At 35.9% G+C, this 18,443-nt stretch overlaps 1 protein-coding gene across 3 annotated transcripts in view; it reads left to right on the top strand.

Annotated features, from left to right (window-relative positions):
* The first annotated feature begins 524 nt into the window (after nucleotides 1-524).
* The window catches only part of SLC38A4 (solute carrier family 38 member 4), a 64,582-nt gene continuing 46,663 nt past the window's right edge, over nucleotides 525-18,443 (top strand). The window contains exon 1 of one of the 3 annotated variants that reach the window (XM_063672690.1): nucleotides 525-571. The gene's annotated coding sequence lies outside the window, so the exon portion shown is untranslated. Of the gene's footprint in view, nucleotides 572-3,652; nucleotides 3,748-18,443 lie in introns of those variants that run through there. The other 2 variants (XM_054444562.2, XM_063672691.1) reach the window with 2 other exon arrangements.

Genomic DNA, 18,443 nt, shown 5'->3' with positions numbered 1-18,443 from the left:
TTCCATGTCTGTTTATCAGCACAAACATGTGGTGAGGACAATCACAGTACACATAACAACTTGTGGACTTTGTGATTAATGTTTTTCTTCTTATAGGGCATTGTCTTTGTTCATTTCTGCAGTGTTTTCAGGCATCTATGTATTAGTTGTTTCTTTCTGACTTATCCTATTTTTAGAAACTTAACCCTCCTTTTTTTCTTTTACTTTTTACATATCCAAAGCAAATATTTCTATAAAAATCAAAGGCTTAGTTACATATTTTATATACATCAAAACAATAATGTATCAAAATAAATACACAGTTTTAAAAGATGTGCTTTCATATATCAATTGAAATCATCTTGCAAGCCACTATTGCCCTGATGATGTTCTGTGGGAAGGATAAGATGTAGAAGTAGGGGACGGACAAGTGAAAGGAAAGGTGCTTTAAGAGCCAGTCTTTATACTAAGCCCCTTAATGTGAATCTCATTTAATCTTCACATGATACTCTATTCTATAGGTATTTGTTATCTCTGTTTTACAGACTGGAAATTGAAGAGGTTAAGGAAAGAGCCAAGAGTCACAAAGCTAGTAAGTAACAATGCTGGTTTTTTTAATCAAATTCATCCTATGCAAAACCCCTGCTTGTTGCAATAAAGACAGCAGTAAAATAAAGGCAACCAGAGGGAGGAGAACAAAAACTTAAGGAAACAAGGGTGTTAGAAATGTGTAACATAACACAATATGGTGTGAGAGATAGGAGAAATGGAAAAACAATCACTTTCGTGTCTCTCTTAGTTCTTCCTTCCACTATGTATGTAATGACCTAATTTCACTCATTCATTCCATAAATAATTATCAAGTGTTACTATCTTCAAAGAACTATATTAGGGAGTTTCTTTTATTCCTATCTTTCTAGCACCTAGCACAGTGCTGGGCAAGTACCAGGTGCTCAAGAAATATTTGTGGAAAAATGAATGAGTCTACTGGAGGAAAGAATAGATAAGGAAACATTTGCAACACAGCATGATTAAAAACCAGGGAAAAGGCTGGGCACCGTGGCTCATGCCTGTAATCCCAGCACTTTGGGAGGCCGAGAAGAGTGGATCACCTGAGGTCAGGAGTTCCAGATCAGCCTGACCAATATGGTGAAACATCATCTCTACTAAAATTACAAAAATTAGCCGGGTGTGGTGATGTGCACCTGTAGTCCCAGCTACTTGAGAGGCTGAGGCAGGAGAATTGCTTGAACCCAGGAGGCAGAGGTTGCAGTGAGCCGAGATCATGCCACTGCACTCCAGCCTGGGCGACAGAGCGAGACTCCATCTCAAACAAACAACCAACCAACAAAACAAACAAACAAAAAAAAAAAAAAGAAAAAGAAAAATCAGATTTGAATACTCTACCAGAGAACCTGGCTTAGGAAAGGGGTCAGAGAACATTTCAAGACCAGGTGGTACCTGAGCGAGGTTTTGAAGTGGAAATAAAAGTTAGCCAGGCAAAGAATTGGAGGATGTGAGGAAAGGACTCTCAGTGGAGAGACCAGACTGAGAAAGGATAAGGAGGGAGTCAGTTCAGTAATGTAAGAGTTCAGTACTCTTAGTCAGTAGAGAATGCTTGGGAGGAGGCTGGGGAGGGAGGTGTGGTCAGGGAGGTCCTTGCACATTCTCTCTGCAAGTGCCCCTTAGCTCTGCCCCTCCCCTGAATTTTGAAAGTTACCTGGGCTAACAGAACAAAGTAACTGAACACAGGAATTAGCAATACATTTTATTATTTTATTACGGTCCCATAATAGAAAGCATATAGCTTTTTTGGTTGCTTTTAATGTTAGGATTTAAAACCAGTGCTCAAATGGAAAGATAAGACAACAAAGTCTTATCTTTCCATGTGAGGGAAAACCAAATTATTTTTCTGGTTCTCAAGGGCATATTCTATTTTAGCATAGATAAAATTTACACAAACATACAACAAAATCCAAACAAATGTTCTTCTATGCTTTTATGAGGGGAGAGGTGGAGGGGATTTCTCTTCTGATTTTAGTTTTTAATGGCTATATTTTTCATTTTAGTATATTATAGCAGAGTCAGGAAGTACAAATGTATTTAAAAAAGGTGAGGTAGAGAATTGAATGACAGTAACAAATGCTATCCTTTTATCTTTTTAGTAGATGTTTATGCCAGTCAAGATCCTGGGTTTTCATAACAGACTTTGACAACTTTTGTTTTGTAAGGATCTATTATTCCGGGTTTTTATTCCAAGCTCAGAGGTTTGCATACCTCTTTACCATGTCCATGCTTGTAAAATACTCTTGGTCATAATGTTATTAGGAAGGGAATTCAATTACTTCTACCACCCAAAGCATTATTTGAAATGGTAACAAACGTCCATATGAAATGTTTTTTGATAGCATGATTTCCTCTATTGTAACTAAAATAAAGGAAAAAGGAGAGGAGATGGAAAAAAGGACTAAATAATACTCATGCCAGACAGTCCAGCCCAGAGAATGTCATTCCCTGTATACGATTATTTCTTGTTGGCTATTTCCGCCTATTGTTCCCAATAAATCTAACGTGTATTCATCATTAAAATGACTATCATCTCAGTTTCCTTGTTTCCCCTCAATTTTGTCTCTTTTGTTCACTACTGTCACCCTGGTGCCTAACACAGTGCCTGGTATAAACAGACACTGGTACATGTTTGTCGAATGAATGAAGGAAGAAAGAAAACCTGTTTCTTTCTCTGTTTTTTGACAGAAAATATTCTTCAAATAAACACTTTTTTTTCATGGACCTATTAAAGGCCTTTGCAAAATGATTTTGTGCATTGTTTATAGTCAATATAAATACTTTTAAATTGTTTACTTAATTTGCATGATTGCACATGATTAAGAGTATGAGCTTGGTAGGCAAGGTAATGTGGATATGAATCCTAATGCCATCATAAAGTTGGGCTTCCTGGGCTCAGATCTTGACTCTATCATCCAACTTCCTGGGTTCCAATTTTGGCTCTCTCACTTTTTACCTGAGTTACCTTGAGCAAGTCAGTCCACTTTATTGCTTCACTCATCTCTGAAATGGGGAAAATAATAGTTCCTACCTCACAGGGATTTTAGGAGGATCAAATTAGTGAATATTTGTAAAACATTTAGAATCATATCTGGCACTTTTTAAAACAGCAGCTGTGGTATAGAATTATTGTGATGATGATACTGCATGGCACGTAAACACTCAATAAAATAGGATTGCTACTATAGATATTATTGCAATTCTTCATTTCTATAATCTGCTATGAGGATTTGGGGCCCTAACAGCTTTTCCATGTTTTGGTCCAGTCAAAGTCTTATTGATTCTACCTTCCCTTTCACTCATAACTCTTTCTACCCACGTCCTGTCATTTTGTCTTGCGTCATTTGTTCATTTTACACTGCATACTCCTAAGGGCAGGGACTTTGCTCTTTGTTTTGGCATAATTTAATAACACTGGGTACACTCATGGTACTATAAAAATGTTAAAGAAGAAAAAGAAAAAAGACGCAATTTACCAACAGACAACTTTGGCTTACAGCGGGATGGGTCGCTGTTCTGTCTGCAGTGTTGGTACTCCTGCAGGCCGCCCAGCAGCATCTAGGGGCGTGGCTGGGGACTCTCCAGTGACCGCACGTCCTGGGCGGCCACTGGAGTGTGCGCAGCCCCTGGAGCATGAGCCGGGTGGTGGCGTGCACGGAGGACCGCGGGAGGCTGCCGCCTCGGGACACGCCACTCACACAGGTTTGCTTGCTGCTTTTGCGTGGCAACTTGGTTAGAGGGACCAGGAGAGTGGGTGAGACGAACGTGGAAGGGGAAAGAGAAAAAGACATACTGCCAAGCCCTGAAAAACGAGGTGGGTGGGAGGGATTCATTAAGAAGAGAGGCTGTGGCAGTCCTTGCTTTTAAGAAGCGTTTCGTGCGTGCTAGATGGTGCTATTCAGGCTATAGTCTTGTTTCTGGAATTTTTCCAAATGGGAGGAATGTGTTTCATGGATGCAGAATATTCTTTAAAACCGTGTGATCAAACTGACCTCTATTGTTAAAGTGATCTAACTAAAAGGTTTCGTGTTTCCCACTTTGCTTTGTGAATGCCTGAAAAGCAATCCAAAGGTTGAGAACACTGGGAAACAGAGCTATTTTATTGCAGGCCTGAGAATGCAGTCATTACTGTTTTATTCCTTCTTATCTTTTGAAGCAATACTTTAGTAATTCTTTAGTAACAGTATGCTTTAAAAAAGGTATCTGACACATTTTTGGCATGTGCCACTATGCTATATTTCATTATCCTTTCTGTACAGAGGCATCTGTAAAGAATATATATATATATACATACATATTCCAACTTTGTATATTAAAGTAATTATAGATTTGCATCCAGTTGCACAGAGAGGCCGCCTAAACCTTTCACCTGGTTTCCTCCAGTGGTTACACCTGACACACTTCAGTACAATATTAAACCCAGGAAGCTGACATTTAAACTTTGTAAATTAATTATAGATTTGTATCCAGTTGCACAGAGAGGCCACCTAAACCTTTCACCTGGTTTCCTCCAGTGGTTACACCTGACACACTTCAGTACAATATTAAACCCAGGAAGCTGACATTTAAACTTTGTATATTAATTATAGATTTGTATCCAGTTGCACAGAGAGGCCACCTAAACCTTTCACCTGGTTTCCTCCAGTGGTTACATCTGACACACTTTAGTACAATATTAAACCCAGGAAGCTGACATTGGAATAATGTGTGTATAGTTTCTATGCCATTTTGCCACATGTGTAGATTTGTACAATCTGACCCACTATAGGCCTGTCAAGATGCAGAACTTCCACCTGTATCTTGCACAAGATCTCCCTTGTTCCACCTCTTTATCATCATCTCCACCTGCTCCTTGCTACCCCTAGCAACCACTTGTTTTCCATCTCTATATTTTCATCGTTCTGAAGCTGTTATATAAATGGAATCATACTGCATGTGATCTTTTTGAGACTGAGTTTTTTTCTTTTTACACTCAACTTGATGCTCTTGAGATCCATGCAAGTTATTGAGTAGATGGATAGTTTGGTCGTTTTTCATGCTAAGTAGTATTCCAGTTGTTTGATTCTATCTAGTGCTGCACATTTTCCTTTGCTTTTTAAATCAGTGAAACTTGGAACTTCAGTGGGATTAAGGAGGTACTTGAGGGCACTTGAAGAGGTGAAAAGTATGAGACAAAATGTGAATATTTTTATTTTCAAAATGACATTTGTTTGTGTTAGGGCAAAAGGATGTATACACTCCATCTTCATTTAAAACACTGGAGGATTGGAAAGGAGAAAAGGAACAGGATGGAAAAAAAGTATGTACTTAGACAATAAGGTATAAAATCTAGTACCTTTTAAAATTTTTACAGCGGTACAGTAATCTGTTACTTTACCTTAGTTAAGACATTTCAGAGTTCTTGAAATGAATCAAAACAATGCCTCTGCAATCAGAAGTTCCCTGCCAATCTATGCTCAGACACATACTGCCAACTGAGGGACAGTGGCATGGCTGGAAATGACAGTGAGTAGCTCTTGGGTTTGACAGGGGTCACCCAGAGCCCAAAACAGCATCTTTAGCCCAAGGGCAACTATCAAGGGCAGATGTTCAGGTTCAGAGACTGTCAGTGTTACACTACTTTGACCTCCACCTCATCTGCTGCTGGGAGGAGGTCTCCCAGAGGTCCCTTCAAGTCAGGTTTTAAAATGAAATGTTATTCATTATCTGCATGCTCACAAGCATGAGAAACCTTGAAACTGGAGGCTGTAACTAGCCAAGGGAAATGCATCACTTCTGAATAGTACCTGGAAGACTTAGGCTAAATCCCTCCTTTCAGCCCGTACCCATTGGAGAACTCCTCCCACCTCCAAAGAGAGAAGAGAACAAAATATCCACTACTATCTGAAAGCATTTGTAAATATCCCATTGAGGTTTCAGAATTTCATATTCTGGAATTTCAGAGACATAATGTCAATTCACAGAATGAAACAGTCAGTCTGGAGCCCTGACTAGACTTGAGTTTAACTGAATGCACTGCCCTGAGTCTCCGTTTTAATGATTTCTGTTACCAGAAAAATATTCCTTGTCCTAAATCTTGGGAAAGGATGGAGTGTAGCTGGCAATGATGGTTCCAAAGTCTCAACATGAAGAAACATCAAAGCTAAAATAATTGATAACTCTTTTTATAGGCAGATCTGCTTTTTTGAGTCTTTTGAAATGGAATAGAATCATTTGTGCTGTCTTTATAATGTATTTTATTTTAAGTAAACATTAGATATCTCACATTGCTTTGCAGGTTGTTCTTCTGGGTCATATCTTCTGTGTGTGTGGGCAGGGCAGATAATTTAATCCTATAATCTTGAGGGAATGAACACTTCTCTGTAAGTCACGAGACCAAACAAAAGACCCACTGAATTTTGCATACCGCTCTTATACTGTTTACTTATTTGACTAATGATGACAGTCATTAGGAAGGTGTGATAAGAAATGTAAATATATTGACTATGATTCTCAACATTGCAGGCATTGTTTTTTACAGGGTGATGGGAGGGTTGTTTTCTAATTTTTTAAAGCTCTTTCTTTGAAGAGAAGTAATACAGTTTTTGAAAGAAAAGTAAAATAGAAATGCCTTATGTGCATTGTATAATTACTTTTAAACTATATGTTAAACTGTATATGTTGCATAATTACTTTAAAACTATTTCATAATATTATCATGGTATCCACATTGAAGAATTAAACCAAATATAATGCTTTCCATTATTCTTTATACCAAAATTCCTTAAAATTTAAACTTCTTAACCTGGTAATCAAGATCAACCTCAGCTAAACTGTACACAAACATTCTATTTTAGCTGAAGTAGACTCTTGTTTGTTGTTTCCAAGGTCAAACTTCTGATCCCATGTCCCCTGCCTGGAATCCACTCTTCTGTCTCTGAAGTCACACCATTCTTCCTACACAAAACTTACTCTATTTGCCCCAGCTCTCCAGTTCAGTTCCACATGTCTTGGAGACAGGGATCCTATCTTATGAATCATGTTCAACATAAAGTAGGTACCCAGTGGTGATGGACTGTCTTAGGAGCTGGGCTCAGAAGTTAGACAGTGGGTTGTGAGTTTTGGCTCAGCCATCATGCCAGGACCTTATTAGCTTTGGTCTTTGAGTAAGTTGTCTCTCAACCCTAATTGCTGTCATAAGAAGGGGTAGGGTCCCTTTATGCCTATCAACTAGGAAGAGAGAATCTCCAGTTGCCCACCCACTGAGATAGAAACAAATAGAAGGAGTCTTCCCATCTTAGATCTCATAAAAATATGTATGTTTGGCACAGGTTTTATTTTTGGTAAGAGATTCTAGCTTTATTCTATTCCTGTGACTGTATCTTAAATAATTACCCTTTGTTAAGTGATTGGAACCCTATGTGTACATGTGTGTCAAAATAACACCCTCCCAAAGATGTCAAAAAAACTAATTAAGGGGTGTCGTGCATACATGCACATTTCATATGCATACATTTCATGATCTTACATGTAGAAGAATCCTAAAGACCCCACAATAAACTCTTGAATCTAGTAAGCAAATTCAGTAAAGTTGCAGGATACAAAATCAACATACAGAAATCAGTTAGATTTCTGTATGTTGACAATGAACTATTCTGAAAGGAAATTAATGAAACAATCACATTTATGGTAACATCAAAAAGAATAAAATACTTAGGAATGAATGTAATTAAAGAGGTAAAAGTCCTATATACTGAAAACTATAAAAGGTCAATGAAAGAAATTAAAGCAGCAAATAAATGGAAACACATCTTGGGTTAATGGAATGGAAGACTTAACATTGTTAAAATGCCCATACTATCCACAGTGAGCTACAAATTCAATGCTGTCCTCATCAAAATCCCAATGGCATTTTTTACAGAAATAGGAAAAACAACCATAAAATTTATATGGAACCATGATAGACTCAAAATAGCTAAAATGATTTTATTAAAGAACAAAGCTGGAGCCGTCATACTTCCTGATTTCAAAATATATTACAAAGCTATAGTAACTGAAAAAATATGGTACTAAAAAACAAACAAAACAACAAACGCAGTATGGTATTGGCATAAAGAGAGTGATAGATCAATAGAATGGCATAGAGAGCCCAGAAGTAAGCCCGCACATATATGGTAACCTGATCTTCAACAAGGGTCCCAAGAACACACAATAGGGAAAAGATAGCCTCTTCAACAAATGGTGTTGGGAAAACTTTATATCCAAATGCAAAAGAATGAAACTGGACCTTTATCTTACATAAACAAAGAACAAAAAACTAAAAATGGATTAAAAACTTGAATGTAAGACTTGAAACTGTAAAACTCCTAGGATAAAACATAGGGAAAAACTTTTTAACATTGGTCTTAGCAGTGATTTATTGGATATGACACCAAAAGCACAGGCAACAAAGCAAAAATAGACACATAGTGTACATCAAACTAAAAGGCTTCTGCACCGCGAAGGAAATAATCAATAGAATGAAAAGGCAACCTATGGAATGGGAGAAAGTATTTGCAAACCAGGTATCTGATGAAATTAATATCCAAAATATATAAGGAACACCTACATAACAAATAACATGATTTAAAAAAGGATCGAAGGACTTGAATAGACATTTATTCAAAAAGACATACGAATGGCCAACAGGTATATGAAAAGATGCTCAACATCAGTAATCATCAGGACATGCAAATTAAAATCACAATGAAATATCACCACACACACATTAGGATGGCTATTATCAAAAACACAAAAGATAACAAATGTTAGCAAGCACATGGAGAAAAGGGAACTCTTGTACACTGTTGGTATGGATATAAATTAGTACAGGCAATATGGAAAACAGTATGGAGGTTCCTAAAAAATTAAAAATAGAACTACTATATGATCCTACAATCCTGCTTTCTGGGTATATATCCAAAAGAATTGAAATCAAACTCTCAGAGCGATACCTGCACTCCCATGTTCATTGCTGCACTATTCACAATAGCCAAGTTATGGAAACAACCCAAATGTCCATTGACAGATGAATAGATAAAGAGAACGTGGTATATACATAAAATGAAATATTACTCAGCCATGATAAAGAAGGAAATCCTGCTATTTGTGACAACATGGATGAACCTGGAGAACAATATGCTAAGTGAAATAAGCCAGTCACAGGAGGACAAATCCTGCATGACTCCACTTATATGAAGTAGCTAGAGTAGTCGAACTCAGAAGCAGAGAATAGAATGGTGGTTAACAGGGCCTGGAAGAAGTGGGGAATGGAGAGTTGCTGTTAAATTGGCATAAAGTTTTAGTTATGCAAGATGATATAGTTCTAGAGATCTGCTGTATAGCATAATGCCTATCGTTAGGCACTGAAGTGTTGTTAATAGGGTAGATTTCATGTTAAGTGTTCTTATCACAAACAAAAGTAAACAAAAGAACACAAAGAAACTTTTGAAGGTGATGGATATATCTGTTACATTGATCATGGTGACAGTTTCACAAGTGTATAGACATGTCCAAACTCATCTTTGTATGCATTAAGTATGTATGATTTGTTGTACATCAGTCATACCTCAATAAAGCTGTTAAAACAACACAGTGAGGCCCACTTTAAAATCAAAATTTTGTTGCACATAATTTAACTTTTCAGTGTTTCAGAGTGCCTCGGAGTCATCATTATAAATTTCATCTATAATGGCACAACTCAAGAGTGCTAGTTAATTAATACTTCTGGTTGACTGAAGGAATTTGTAGAATCTTCTTTCTTCTTTCAAACTTTTGAGGGAACTATCAAGAAAACTATGTGTAGTAGTTCCAAACTAGGAAATTTAAACAAATCTTTTCAATTGGGAAATTTTTCAACATTCCCAAGTACAGAGAATAGTGTAATGAATCTCCAGCTTCACTTGGTTTCAACAATAATCAATACTTGTCTGTTGTAGTTTATCTATACTCACGTCTTTTCTCCTCTGCTACCCCACCACAATCATTACTAAATTATTTCCAAGCCAATCTAAGTTATCATATAATCTGATCCATGAATGACCACTATGTATCTCAAAAAGATAAGAACTCTTTAATAACTAAAATATCATCACATCTTAAATATAACCAACATTTATTTTCTTATTTTAATTTTTAATTGGTATTTAATAATTGGTACAGAGTGATATATTGATACATATATACAATGTGTAATGATCAAATCTGGGTAATTAGCATATTCATCAAGCCAACATTTTGTTAATATTATCAATTATTCATGCAGTGTTCATTTATTTCTCATATTCTCTCTCTCTCTCTCTCTCTCTCTCTCTCTCCCTCCCTCCCTCCCCTTAGTTAGTTTGAATCAGAATCCAAACAGGGTTCTCACTCTCATTGGTTGATAAGTCTTTTAAGTCTCTTTCAGTCCTCAGAGTTAATAACTTCTCATGTCTTTTTTCCACATCTTACGATTTATTTGATGATGAAATCTAGTTATTTGTCTTACAGAATTACCCATATTCTGAATTGTATTGATTTACATGACTTCTAAAATGTCATTCTCAAACTCCAAAATTCTGCCTTCTTCAATCTAACCCTCATAAAATTGATTCCTTTTTAAATTGCAACTTGTCATTTCTTCTTCTGTTGCCCTGAGGATCCTCCAGGCTATATGTTGCCTAATTTTGATCAATTCCACTTTAATACCCATGATTTACCTAACATTTCTTCCTGAAAGAACTTAGCCTGTCTGAAGTGTCCTTTCAATCAGGTTTCAAAATGTGTACTGGTCTACTCACCCAGAGGCACTTGCTCAACTTTCTGTAAGATTGCAAGATATAACCAGTAAACACTAAGTGTTGTTTTAATTTTCAAAATTGTCCCCATGGCTACATTTTAAAAGTATTTTTCTATTACTGATATACATAGAAATATTTATTATGCAATTATGTATCCGGGATTTACCTTAAAATAATGGGAGAGGGGGCACAGTGGTTTAGATGCAATGATTGGCCACGGTTGATATTGGATAATGCCAGCTGAGGCTTCCTTATATTATTCCATCTACTTATGTTTAAATTTAAATTTATTCATAATAAAGAAGTAAAAATGAGCTGTACTATATTACCAAAACTAAGTAATCACCTTTCATTTTGGGGTCTAGATTATAATACTTTTGGCAAGGATCATGAAAAATCATGTTTAAGGAACAATTTACTTGCTTTTCTCATTCTGCAAATCTGACTTAGCTAAAATAATCAGCATATAAATAATATTTAAATAAAATAGGGAACTGGTTTGGAATGAATGAAAATATGACTCATATAGAGGTGGTTCATAGGTTTTGTCTAAGCTACTTCTCTTAAGACTCTAGTTTGGCAGAACTCACTGACATGCCCCTGTAACCTACCAATAGTTTACAGAATACTCCCAGAAGATGAGTGACAGCAAGAAACAAACCATTGGATTATCTCGTAAGAAACAAATGCTAGCATGGATTACGAAGGTCACACTTACATGCTCTCCCTACTACAATGACAGATGAACATGCAGGTCTTACTTTCCCAAGACGAAAGTCAAAAGCACACTTTTACAAAAACCTATCATCTTCTCACTTTAGTATTATTTCTCTTTATTCTATTCAACTCTTGAAAAAATAAGCAAATTTAACACTTTATGTTTACACTATTCACCTATACTAGAAAATATTTTTAAAGAACATATAACCTTTATTAATAATAATTTTCTATTACTTTATTAGTATATCTAAGTAATTTTACCAATAGGAATTAATTTTAAGTGCAGTCAGCTATGCAAAAATCATAGTATGAATTTGCTTCAATGTATCTTTTATGAAGTTGCATGAATTTAACATCATATATGCAAATCCCAGTCAGTCTGATTGATAATAATTAAGAGAAAAAGAGTAAGACAGAGGGGCTCACTGATAGAAAGGGAATATAAATGGAAGCACAGTGAGAGGAGATCCTTTTGTCTAAAGGCTTAGAAGACATAAGAGGCTCCTGGGGCTTCAGGTAAGGCCTTAGAACTGGGTTTTGGTTTGAGGGGAGGGAGCAACAATAAGTGCAAGAAGGGTTGGCAATTTGTACCTTGTGATATTGTTTTCGTGCACCAGGTTAAAAACCTCTGCTTTGAGAGGCAGAGGAACAAGCTTGAGAAATATCTACTCATCTAGACCTAGTAGGGCAATTAAACTTATCAGAAGTTTCTCCCTGTCAAGCATCTAAGTCAGTCCTGTTCCTGAACCAACACTGGGAGTTAGCAAGCAGGAGACAATTCCTCTAATCCATAAAATCAAAAACGCATTGGATGTCTTGATAGAAAAAGGCCAAACATTTCCCCTGGTATGTGTTTATCTAGAGCAAAGTACTATGAGTTTGCCGTTGTTGGAACTCTTGTACAGAACCACTCTAGAAACTTTTTTAGTGAGCAAAAGGTGGGAACTCAAAATTTAATTGCATTTATTATTGCCACTTAAAACTATGTAAAAATATCATCGGTGATTTTTTTTTTTTACTTTTATTTGTGTGAAAATGTTTTACAGATATACACAAGCCTGGCCCCAACTGCGTAAACCATATCTTCCCCTTAAGCTATTAAGCTACTCAACCTGAAATTTTCCGGTCATGGACTTTTCAGGAATTTGATTCCCTCAACTGGGTAAGAGGTTATTCTATGCCGAGATCTCCCAAAACCTCTGAGCTGTTACTTCCTACATAGTTACTTTCTGAATTTTTTCATCAGAATTGAAATTAAAAGCCTATTTGGTGCCTCTTTGTAATTCTCTCAGTAAGACTAATATATATGCATATATTTCTGAGTTTCTACCATTATAAATATTTTGTTTTGCAAAAAAATTTAGAAAGCCTTTCAATAGCCATGTGAATACATTTTTATTACTCCTTTATTCTCCTCTAGAGTTAACTGAGCTAACATAAATGAGTGCACATCTTCTAAATAGGGAAAGTGGGGAAATAGTCAAGTGTGGTAGGCTTCAAATTCCCTATAGGGTTTAGGCCACCAAATATGCTGATTGAGGCCAAAAGAAGGCCTAATCAGCTGCCCATATTTTTATTTCTATAAAAGTTGAAGCAACGTTTTATGCATATACTTTGGAAATAGGTATAGAATGTTTTTTGTTTGTCTGTTTTTTAAAGTTCTTTGAGTTTCACTTTTCACAAATTATACTTCAGACATACAGAAAGTGGCAGGCAAAAGAAAATAAAGACATTATATTTATGTATTATGCTTTTTCTAAAGTGACAGTCATGACCCCAAATTCTTACATGTATGGTTTTGTGTTTTTTTGCCAGAGTCAATATTATGCATCCAAATATTACCCTTTAAGATTCCTTTTGTAAAGTAATAATAATAAGTAACTTAGAAATTTTCTAAGGTTTTAGAAGTATTCTATCGTCTCATATTAAAATATTGCTGCTATACATATTTCCATTTTGCAGAATATCTCTTTGGTACCTATCACTAACATATTTTTGTATGTTTCTTTAAAAGAAAAAATTTTCTTTATCTTAGAAACACATATACTCTTTGTGTTGCAGACGTTGCTATGGCAAGTCCATATATTTTATTAAATGTCAGACTACAGTTAACAGATGTTGCAGCAGTGCTGGAGGAATTAAGACCATGTCAGCATTTCTCTTTAAATATATATTTTTTCAGGTCTTTCTATGTGTGAAATGTTAACTCCTTAACAAGTTAACACAAGACAAGGAATGCTAAAGCCCAAGTGGCTGGGTATTTTAAGGGACCTACTAAAGAAAGCCATCTCTCCTGGGGACCTGTTAATATTATTAATAACAAAAGTTGGGAACCATTCCTGAAATGTTTGCCTGGAGGCCTACGAATTAAATTTGTCATCTGATTTTTAGCCAAGAAATACAGAATTAAATTTTTGAATTGGAGTTTAGTTATTTAATATTTGATCATTATTCTGAATTCAAAATCATCTACTGCTTATGAATAGATTCCCTTAAAATATTTTGTGCCTAGGCTATTTTATGGAGTCCACTGATTTAAAAATACAGCCAACAACAACAGCAACTAATATTTATTTAGCTCTTACTCTATCCCAGGCCATGTTCTAAGGTTGTAAATTATCTCATTGAAGAAAAGTAAATAAACTAGACACATGCCTTCTTTACTAAGTTACTGCTCTGTGCAAAAATAAAAAAGGAAGAAAGGGAAGGATGGAAGAGAGGAAGGGGAGGAGTTGAATAACAAGCAAAAAGTGGTCTTAATTTACCAGTCTACTCAAGAGATAAAAGGAAGACCATCTCAATATGATTCATATTCTCTGTGTGTGTGTGTGTGTGTGTGTGTGTATGTGTGTATCCTTTAGCCATTTATAATCCTTGAAAAGTCATTTTGCCCAAAAATCTAGTTAATACAATATACTATCTCATATACATCTTCTATTCAATTATTCTCAAATAATTTTAGCAGCCGTAACATAGAATAACTGTGATTACATGAGATAATGCAAAGCTTTGGAAGAAAATTGTTTCTTAAGCACTTTAGGTGAAAACTCATGCCACAGAGCCATGGTACGTGAACTATTTCTGCACATTGAAATGAATAAAACTCATTTCTAAATCTCAAAGAATGAGTGAAACTGGACCTAATAAAGTATTTGACACCACAGCCTTTTAGTCTTCAACTCAAATTCTAAGCAATCTTAGCCAGGTTAACCTCAAATTAATGAGAAGTAGCATGTATGCATGCTTGCAAGACTGCCTTGAATTTAAGAGATGTAAAGATGGGAGATTCCCATGTATCTTGTTCCAAGACAAGCATGTCGTCTTGTTTGATCAATACACTGCCTCAAAGAGAGCCAGTCATTCATTCTTGCTGCCAGCTAATCCATGCACTGATTCATAATGATTAAAAGCATCTTATATTTGATTCTACTGAATGTGATTAGACCAAAACTGTGTGGCTGTTTTGGCAATTAGTACTAAAATGCTCAGCAACATCAAATGGTACAGTGTAAGTGAAATGTAGGTCACTTACTTTGGCATTTGGAAAGTGTGTCGTGGTACATCTTTGGGTCGTCATGTTTTATCAATCTCACAAAAAAAGTTAACCCAAAGCAAAGCCAACCAACCCCCAAAATCTGCCAGTACACTTGCATGTTTAAACACTGGCGCTGATGACAGGTTCAGGGGTAAATATGTACCATGGGGCTGTTCAGCTTCACAGGTTGGTTAATATTAAACAAACACATATTGCAAACTGTGCCTTGTTATGAGGTTGTTTTCTGAGATTCCAGGGGTCAGGGTCAAAACCTCATATTTTTCACCTTTTCCCCAGTGCTAACCAATAGTATAACAAGTGAAATAATAGTCTAATACACAGTAACAATACACTTTCAAAGCAAAAAGTGTTGAAGCTAATTTAATTCTATAATCTATTTTGCTAATGTCATTTCACTTTTATAAAAAAGAACAATAGAAATACCTTGTATGTTTATAATGCTGTATATCCAATACCTCATTTAATCCTCACAATAACCTTGTCTAAGTTTTCATTAGACCCAGTATTAAAGAGAAAACTGAGTTCCGGAATATTTGCATGACTTTACTTATTCAAAAAAGACTTATTAAATAGGTATCATATTAGGTATTGAAGTCGGAGACAGTTCTTTAAATATGCATGTATAACAAATGCTCACAAATGTTCACTATGTGCCAGATGCTCTTCTCAGTGCTCTACAAATATTAACTTACTTAATCCCCATAACAGCAGGGTGAGGTAGGCACTATTATTTTCTCCTTCTTGTAGATGCGGAAACTGAGGCACAGAAATGGCAAATAACTTGCCCAAAGTCAGACAGGATAAAAGACAGAAGTCACATTTAAGTCTAGGCAGTGGAGCTCCAGAATCTACTATTTGACTCTGTGCTGTGTTTGAAGACTTCAGAGTCTAGAAGGGCAGACATGTAAACAAACATGTTACAGTGCAACCCTTAAGCTCAACAGTGAGGCTTGCAAGAGGCACAGACAGCACGAAGGAGGAAGGGGTTAACTTGACTTATCTAAGGTCTCTCAGCTCCTAGGCAGCAGAGTGGGGATTGGATCCGAATCCTTGAGTTTGAACTCCAGAGTCAATGTGTTCTCCATTTCACTGGGCAGATCCATATTTGAGAAAAAGAGTTTGGAATTACAGTGAGAAAACAATAACGAATTTAGAGGAACATAGCACCTGAACACAGGATGAAAGCTGAGCTCATTTGAACAGAAAATAAAGGACTGTGCTTTGTAATAAATATAAATACAGACATAGATATGGGTAAGCAGATCTCTTTGTATATATAACATATAATTAATACATTAATGTACATATGTATATGTCAACAGAACTCTTGTGAATATCAGCTCAGCTGTAAAGCTCCCAGGTTATCTTAAGGCTTATGGTCAGTCAGAATAAAACAGGGCCAACGTGAGGAAGCAGAAGGAAAGCCAAAACATACGGAGACACTGATGTCAACCATTCTGGGTGCATAATAGATATTCAAAGATTACTCACTGATGGAATAATTGGTTAATTGACTAATTGATTAAAAACAGGAAAGGTAATTTAAAAAAATACTAAAGACAGCTCATTCCAATTCATATTTGGTGAAAATTTTGCTGAGGAGAATTAGTTAAATTGAAACATTCAGAATTGAGATTTCATATCATAATTTTATGCCCAACATTTCTTTTGGATGACCACTTTGATATTTCTCTGACCCCTTTTTAAGTGTAATTACTACTTATTGACAATTGCTAAGGTTTTTAATCCAAACAATGGCAAAAAAGAGTTCCACAGGGAGAAAGAAATTTGGCTAGTTTGAACTCCAGTCATGTTTATAGTTTATTTTAGGTTTGTAAAATTCCTTGTTTTAATTTACTAAAATAAAAGAATGTGTACATTTTATCTGCTGCCACCAATAGTTCTGTTGTCACCCTAGGAACTATATACTATTTTATAAATGAGGAAAAAGCTCATAGAGTTTACCAAGTTGTTGATAGCACAGCTAGTAATTAATGGAGTCAGAATTAGAACCCAGATCTTCTGAATCAAAGTCTAGCACTGAGTGTTAGCATAACAGAAGAGAACATGTTCAGACATTCAGATCAATAGGGTGTCAGAAGACTTCTCATGTAGATAAAAAGGGATAAACAGACAGTTTCAAGACAAAAACAGTGAAGCTCCTCTCAGGATTCCTCAGAAAAAGCTAATGCTAAAAGTCTTAAGCAAACATCAAAGGAAATGCCATCCGTCTTTAATTTAAATAAAAGAAAAGATGCAAGCAAAACTATTTAAGTCAATATGATTATCTTATTCACATGTAAAAATCAGATCACCCATCCAAATAAGCACATATCAGTCTTTCAACTGTTACTTATAACACTATACTAGACCCTATTAAGAAATAATTAAGGAATATAAATGCTTGCAAATTAAGATATTAATTAATATTACTGGAGAATTGCTCATATATAATTAACTTAAGAATTGATCTTCACTTAGGTGGATTTTAAAATAATTAAGACAAGTTGAAATATGTTGAAATTTAGAGTCTAACTTAAAAAATCAACTTCAAATATATAGGAAGGAAGAGTCAGGATTTCTATAGTTAAATATTCAACTCCTGTAAGACTTGCAATTAGCTTTTTTTTGACATAGTTTACATCATTTGAAACAAAATACTTCATGAACCTAAGCTTTTCTGTTCTTAGCCTAATACAATAATCCTAACACAAAGCAGAGGACCAGGTCCACATAAACACTCTCTCTAGGGATGCAGTGTAAGAAGGATTGCCTCATGCTACCCAGGTGGTTTTTACTGTTTGCAGTAACCTTTATTATCACAATTTCTAACAAAACACATTTTCTTCACATATCTGAAATCTCAAGCTCTATGTGGAACTGCTGAGCTGGACTTTTTTAATGAACTCATATGAATTAAACATAACAAAGAAAAGACATGGTATCCACAGCCCTCTGTGATCCCTGCACTGACCTTTCCAGTGGTGTTTTCCATTCTTTCAGAAACACCCAGCTGCCAGGAACTGCTTCTTGCCTCCTTGCCTTTGCTTGTGCTATCTGCTCTGCCTGCAGTCTGCTCCCCATCACATTTCTCCTGCCAACTTCTATTTGTTCTTTTGGCTTTAACCCAGCTGTTACTTCCTCCAGAAGCTTCTCTGCCCCTTTCAACCTGAGTTGGGTGCCACACTTCTCCTGCCCCTCAGATGTCATGGTCATTTTGTGCATCCTGTTACATCATCATGACCTACATAAGCGATGAATTCACTTGAAAGACCAGGTCTTGAGAGGAGAGATTGGGTCTTTTATTTTTTAATTGTCTCTTTGCC

This window comes from Pongo pygmaeus, chromosome 10, assembly GCF_028885625.2.
Source record: "Pongo pygmaeus isolate AG05252 chromosome 10, NHGRI_mPonPyg2-v2.0_pri, whole genome shotgun sequence".
Lineage (NCBI taxonomy): Eukaryota > Metazoa > Chordata > Mammalia > Primates > Hominidae > Pongo > Pongo pygmaeus.
Note: the sequence above shows the minus strand (reverse complement) of the source record. Positions and strands in the feature narration are given on the sequence as shown.